The sequence below is a fragment of the Penaeus chinensis genome, chromosome 11 (genome assembly GCF_019202785.1).
Source record: "Penaeus chinensis breed Huanghai No. 1 chromosome 11, ASM1920278v2, whole genome shotgun sequence".
In the NCBI taxonomy this organism is placed as follows: Eukaryota; Metazoa; Arthropoda; class Malacostraca; order Decapoda; family Penaeidae; genus Penaeus; species Penaeus chinensis.
The window spans coordinates 39113955-39120879 of NC_061829.1; positions in this window are offsets into that span (position 1 = coordinate 39113955).

Sequence of the window (6925 nt, forward strand, 5' to 3'; positions counted from 1 at the left end):
ACACAATAAGAAAAATCGTGACAGTGAAAACATCAATAAATAAATAAAATAAAGTTTGATAAATAACAACAGTAGAGAAAAAGGTGTTGAAAATAGAGAGAGTGCCGTGTAAATTCGCAGATTTGCCAGAAGACCTGTATTAAGGTCACAGGAAACTGCTGAAGATCTAGAGGCAACATTACATTCGTAACGACTTCGATGGTGAGTAGGCCTACATTTTTTTTTCGTTTTTGTCTTTTAAGAATTTCGTGTGGATATATATATACATACACATATATATGTATGTATGTATGTGTGTATGTATGTATGTATATATCCACACAACATTATATGTTTTTTTTTTTTTTTTTCTTTGACGTTGGATTTTTTTGGTCACATTGTGATTGTTTTGTTTTTGTTTTCGTCTTTTTAAGAATTTTGTGCGAGTGTTTTTATTTTCTACGTAATTTTAGTCTTTTACGAACTTTGTGTAGATGTTTTTTTCTTTACGTTGGAATTTTGGGTATTCTGTCATATTTCTGCGCGTTCTTGAAAGGGATCTGTGCATGTCCATTTTGCGTGTCCATCCATATTTCTTCTGGATATATCACCTGGGTATCCATTTCCTCTCTTTTTTCATTTTTTACAGCACAATTTTTGTTTTTTCTTTTTTAATTTACAGAGAGAGATAAACCCGTTTCTCTCCCACACCGCCCCTGTTTTTTAAACCCACAATTCCTCTTTTCATTTTCTTATCATCACCACCTACAGCAAAGAGGCGGAAAACACGTTCTACGCCCCCCCCCCCCGCCACTTCTCCCTCTCCCCCTCCCCCATCCCCATCTCCTCTCCCCCTCCCCTATCCCCATCTCCTCTCCCCCTCCCCCTTCCCCATCTCTTCTCCTCTGCCCCTTCCCCCTCCCCCTCCCCCTTCCCATCTGTTCTCCACCTCCCCCTCCTCCATCCACCTCCCCCCCTCATCTTCTCTCCCCCTCCCCCCCTTCCGCCTCCCCATCTCCTGTCCCCCTCCCCCCTTCCCCCTCCCCCTTCCTCATCTCCTCTCCCCCTCCCCCTCCTCCACTTCTCCCTCTCCCCCTCCCCCATCTCCCCCCCCCCCCTGGTATGATTACGAAGGTACATTCCGGTCTGTTTCGTTAACCGCCGGAATACAAGGCATATCGAGTACGGATGGAGAAAAGGTTAGACATTAAAGAAAGGGGAGGGAAGGGAGGGAGGGAGGGAGGGAAGGAGGGAGGGAGGGAAGGAAGGAGGGGGGAGAGGGAGGGAGGAAGGGAGGGAAGGAGGGGGGGAGGGAAGGAAGGAAGGGGGACATGGAGAGAGGGAAGGAGGGGAGAGAGAGGGAAGGAGGCGAGAGAGAGAGGAGGCGAGAGAGAGAGGAGGCGAGAGAGAGAGGAGGCGAGAGAGAGAGAGAGAGAAAGAGAGAGAGAGAGAAAGAGAGAGAGAGAGAAAGAGAGAGAGAGAGAAAGAGAGAGAGAGAGAAAGAGAGAGAGAGAGAAAGAGAGAGAGAGAAAGAGAGAGAGAGAGAAAGAGAGAGAGAGAGAGAGAGAGAGAGAGAGAGAGAGAGAGAGAGAGAGAGAGAGAGAGAGAAGAACAAAAAAATGAGAGAATTAAAAACGAAAGAAAAGATGGGAAATCGAGAGAGAGAGAGAGAGAGAGAGAGAGAGAGAGAGAGAGAGAGAGAGAGAGAGAGAGAGAGACAGAGACAGAAAAAAAGGGAATTAATCTTGGACGTTCGCGCGTGTCGACAACACCCACCCTCCCCCTCCCCCTCCAATCACCCCCCCCACCACCTCGTCATCCCCCTCCCCCTCCTCCCCTCCCTCCTCCCCCCCTCCCCCAGCCCGGTCAATTAACTCAATGCTTCCTCGACTTTGATGTTCTGCCTCAAATCATCAATTTTACTCTATTTTCTCCCGCCATTTATCGTCTTCTTTTTCATCTCTTATTTTTCGCCGTTGCTTCGCCTTCATCGATCGATCCCCAAAGGCCCTTCGTGAATAGACTTGAGTTTATTTATCACTGGTATAATGAGATCACGTGGGAACAGGGTGGGGGGGGGGGGACGTGATGAAGGGGGGGAGGAGAGGAGAGAGGAAGTGGAGAAAGAGAGGGAGAGGAAAAAAAAAAGAGAAAGAGATGAATGTTGAGGAAGAGGGAAGAGGAAATGGAGAAAGAGAGGCAGAGGAAAAAGATAAAGAGACGAAGAGGAAAAAGAGAATGAGAAGAATGTTGAGGAAGAGGGGAGAGGAAATGGAGAAAGAGAAGAAGAGGAAGATGGGGAGAGAAAATGAGAAAGAGAGGCAGAGGAAAAGGAGAAAGAGAAGAATTTGAGGAAGAGGGGAGAGGAAAAACGGAAAGAGAAAAAATATGAGGAAGGGAGAGGATATGGAGAAAGAGAAGTGAGAAAGATGGGGAGAGAAAATGAGAAAGAAAAGCGGGAGAAGGAGGACGAAGGAGAAGATACAAGAGGTAAATACGAATATAAAGGAACAGTGAAAAGAAAGGGAGGGACAGAAAAAAGGAAGATAATAAGGAAAAGGGAAAAGAAAGAAAGAACCGAGGAAAAGGAAGAGGAATAGGAGAAGGAGGAGGAAGTGGACGAGGAGGAAGACAAACTGAAAAAGACGAAACAGAAGAAGGAGAGAGGAGAAAGATGAAGCAACAGGAATGAGAAAGACGTAATAGAATAAGGAAAAAGAGAAAGAAGCAACAGAGGAATGCGAAAGACGAAATAGAGGAAGGAAAGAGAAGGAAAGAAGGAACAGAACAAGGAAGGGAAGGGAGGAAAAAGCGAAAGAGGAAAAGAATAAGAAAAGAGGAAGAAAGAAGAAGCGACAGAAGAAGAAAGGGAAGAGAAGAAAGATCGAAAGAGCGAAAGAGGAAGAGGAAGAGGAAGAGGAGAGAGTAGGCTGTGTCCGAAGAAGTGGGCGGGGCTTGGGGAAGGCGATATTAAGTGATGGGTTGGGCAGGGTCAGGGGGTGAGGGGGTAGGGGGGAGGGGGGGGGACTTCCGGAATGCCACACCTGCCCGACGGAGAGGAGGGGAGGGGGAGGGGTAGAAGGGGTGGTGGTGAAGGGAAGGGGGTAGATGGGAGGGGGGTGAACAGCCACTTCCTCCCCTTCCTCCTCCTCCTCCTCCTCCTCCTCCTCCTCCTCCTCCCTCTCCTTCTCCTCCTCCTCCTCCCTCTCCTCCTCCTCCTCCTCCCCCTTCTCCTTCTCCTCCTCCTCCTCCTCCCTCTCCTTCTCCTCCTCCCTCTCCTCCTCCTCCCTCTCCTCTTCATCCTCCCTCTCCTCCTCCTCCTCCTTCTTCTCTACCTCCACCTCCTCCTCCTCCCTCTCTTCCTCCTCCTCCTCCTCCTCTCCTCCTCCTCCTCCTCCTCCTCCTCCTCCCTCTCTTCCTCCTCCTCCCTCCTCCTCCTCCTCTTTCTTCTCCTCTTTCTTCTCCTCCTCCTCCCTCTCCTCCTCCTTTTTCTTCTCCTCCTTCTTCTTCTTCTTCTTCTTCTTCTTCTTCTTTTCTACCTCCACCTCCTCCTCCTCCCTCTCCACCTCCTCCTCCTCCCTCTCCTCCTTCTCCTCTCTCTCCACCTCCTCCTCCTCCCCCTCCTCCCCCTCCTCCTCTCTTCCTCCTCCTCCTCCTCCTCCCTCTCTTCCTCCTCCTCCTCCCCCTCCTCCTCCTCCTCCCTCTCTTCCTCCTCCTCCTCCTCCCTCTCTTCCTCCTCCTCCACCTCCCTCTCTTCCTCCTCCTCCTCCCTCTCTTCCTCCTCCTCCTCCCTCTCTTCCTCCTCCTCCTCCCTCTCTTCCTCCTCCTCCTCCCTCTCTTCCTCCTCCTCCTCCCTCTCTTCCTCCTCCTCCTCCCTCTCTCCTCCTCCTCCTCCTCCTCCTCCTCCCTCTCTCCTCCTCCTCCTCCCTCTCTTCCTCCTCCTCCTCCTCCCTCTCTTCCTCTCTTCCTCCCTCTCATTCCTCCTCCTCCCCTCCTCCCTCTCTTCCTCCCTCCTCCCTCTCTTCCATCCTCCTCCTCCCTCTCTTCTCCTCCTCCTCCTCCCTCTCTTCCTCCTCCTCCTCCCTCTCTTCCTCCTCCTCCTCCTCTCTTCCTCCTCCTCCTCCCTCTCCTCCCTCTCTTCTCCTCCCCCTCCTCCCTCTCTTCCTCCTCCTCCTCCTCCCTCTCTTCCTCCTCCTCCTCCTCCCTCTCTTCCTCCTCCTTCTCCTCCCTCTCTTCCTCCTTCTCCTCCCTCTCTTCCTCCTTCTCCTCCCTCTCTTCCTCCTCCTCCCCCTCCCTCTCTTCCTCCTCCTCCTCCCTCTCTTCCTCCTCCTCCTCCCCCTCCTCCCTCTCTTCTTCCTCCCCCTCCTCCCTCTCTTCCTCCTCCTCCTCCTCCCTCTCTTCTCCTCCTCCTCCTCCTCTCTTCCTCCTCCTCCTCCCTCTCTTCCTCCTCCTCCTCCTCCCTCTCTTCCTCCTCCTCCACCTCCCTCTCTCCTCCTCCTCCTCCCTCTCTTCCTCCTCCTCCTCCCCTCTCTTCCTCCTCCCTCCCCCTCCTCCCTCTCTTCCTCCTCCTCCTCCTCCATCTCTCCTCCCCTCCTCCCTCTCTCCTCCTTCCTCCTCTCCTCTCTTCCTCCCCTCCTCCTCCCTCTCTCCTCCTCCTCCTCCCTCTCTTCCTCCTCCTCCTCCCTCTCTCCCTCCTCCTCCTCCCCTCTCTCCTCCTTCTCCTCCCTCTCTTCCTCCTTCTCCTCCCTCTCTTCCTCCTTCTCCTCCTTCCCTCCTCCTCCCCTCTCCTCCATCTCTTCCTCCTCCTCCTCCTCCCTCTCTTCCTCCTCCTCCTCCCTCTCTTCCTCCTCCTCCTCCTCCCTCTCTTCCTCCTCCTCCTCCCTCTCTTCTCCTCCTCCTCCTCCCTCTCTCCTCCTCCTCCTCCTCTCTCCTCCTCCTCCTCCTCCCTCTCTTCCTCCTCCTCCTCCCTCTCTTCCTCCTTCTCCTCCTCCTCCCCTCCTCCCTCTCTTCCTCCTCCTTCTCCTCCCTCTCTTCCTCCTTCTCCTCCCTCTCTTCCTCCTTCTCCTCCCTCTCTTCCTCCTCCTCCTCCCTCTCTTCTTCCTCCCCCTCCTCCCTCTCTTCCTCCTCCTCCTCCTCCCTCTCTTCCTCCTCCTCCTCCTCCCTCTCTTCCTCCTCCTCCTCCCTCTCTTCTTCCTCCCCCTCCTCCCTCTCTTCCTCCTCCTCCTCCCTCTCTTCCTCCTCCTCCTCCTCCCTCTCTTCCTCCTCCTCCTCCCTCTCTTCCTCCTCCTCCTCCTCCCTCTCTTCCTCCTCCTCCCTCTCTTCCTCCTCCTCCTCCCTCTCTTCCTCCTCCTCCTCCCCCTCCTCCTCCTCCTCCCTCTCTTCCTCCTCCTCCTCCCTCTCTTCCTCCTCCTCCTCCCTCTCTTCCTCTTCTCCTCCCCTCCTCCTCCTCCTCCTCCTCTCTTCCTCCTCCTCCTCCCTCTCTTCCTCCTCCTCCTCCCCCTCCTCCTCCTCCTCCCTCTCTTCCTCCTCCTCCTCCTCCCTCTCTTCCTCCTCCTCCTCCCTCTCTTCCTCCTCCTCCTCCCCCTCCTCCTCCTCCTCCCTCTCTTCCTCCTCCTCCTCCCTCTCTTCCTCTTTCTCCTCCCCCTCCTCCTCCTCCTCCCTCTCTTCCTCCTCCTCCTCCCTCTCTTCCTCCTCCTCCTCCCCCTTCTCCTCCTCCTCCCTCTCTTCCTCCTCCTCCTCCTCCTCCTCCCTCTCTTCCTCCTCCTCCTCCCTCTCTTCCTCCTCCTCCTCCCCCTCCTCCTCCTCCTCCCTCTCTTCCTCCTCCTCCTCCTCCCTCTCCTGATACAAGTACCACGGAATATAGATTATCCTGTAGAAGGAAATAGTATTGATTTCAATGATTGCAATAATATAACAAGCGCTAATTCAACGAAAGCATGCAAATTGCAATTAACTGGTCGTGATTTATTTTTCATAATCCTTTATTGCACCATTATTATCGAAATAATTGACCGTCTAGTTGCAAAGATTTAGAAAGATTATACGATAAGAAAATCGAAAAGGGTTATTCTGCAGTCAGGCTTAATCCGTAGTCAACAACGCTACCATTCGAACACACAAATCTTAAGTCATGAGCAATGCGAAAGTGAAATCTTTATCTTTTTCCCTCTCCTTCCGCCCTCTCTTATTACACCCAACCTCTTAAATTATGTATAATGCGAAAGTGAAATCTTTGATGCCGTGTCTTCTTCCTCTCTCTCTTTCTTGTTTTCCTTGTTTTTATTACTTCTCTCAGCCTTTTCATTCCGCTATGTTCGCGTTGGCACGAGACAGCTGTGTTTGTGCATTTCTGTTATCGTTATTAAAACTGTTCTTCCTTCTTTGGATTTTATTTTTCAGGTCTGTTTTATTCTAATTTAGGAATGATTATTATTTACTAATTTTTTCGATGGGGAATGTAGTTCAAGTTTTCCCGCCTTTTTTTCGTAATTGTGATCCCTCTCTGGCTATGAATTCTTTTCTTGTAGAGAGCGCAGGGTTATGCCTAAAGATGGATAGGGTTCTTCAATTATGGAATGCCCGGGAAACGTGAGGGAGATCCTAACCAACGAGGAATATATACAGCTGGTTGTGCCTTTGTGTGTGACCGGGGAGCCGGAAATAGTTACCGGTGCAGAAAGTCTTGGCGAGTGTTAGCGACGGGAAAGTGTGCTGTAACCCGGCGGTCTCTAGAACAGGGAGGAGAGAGGTGTTTACAAGAGTTCGGCTTTGTTTTTAATGTCTTTTTGTCGTCACTTTGGATGAGGTTCGGCACGTGAGGAATATATGTTGGTTGTCAGTAATTATTTTTAGGGCCGTAATTACAGTGGGATTGCTTACAATAATTGCAGTTAATTACCATGGGCTAGGGTAACAGTAATAGTAATGGTAATAACATTAATTATGG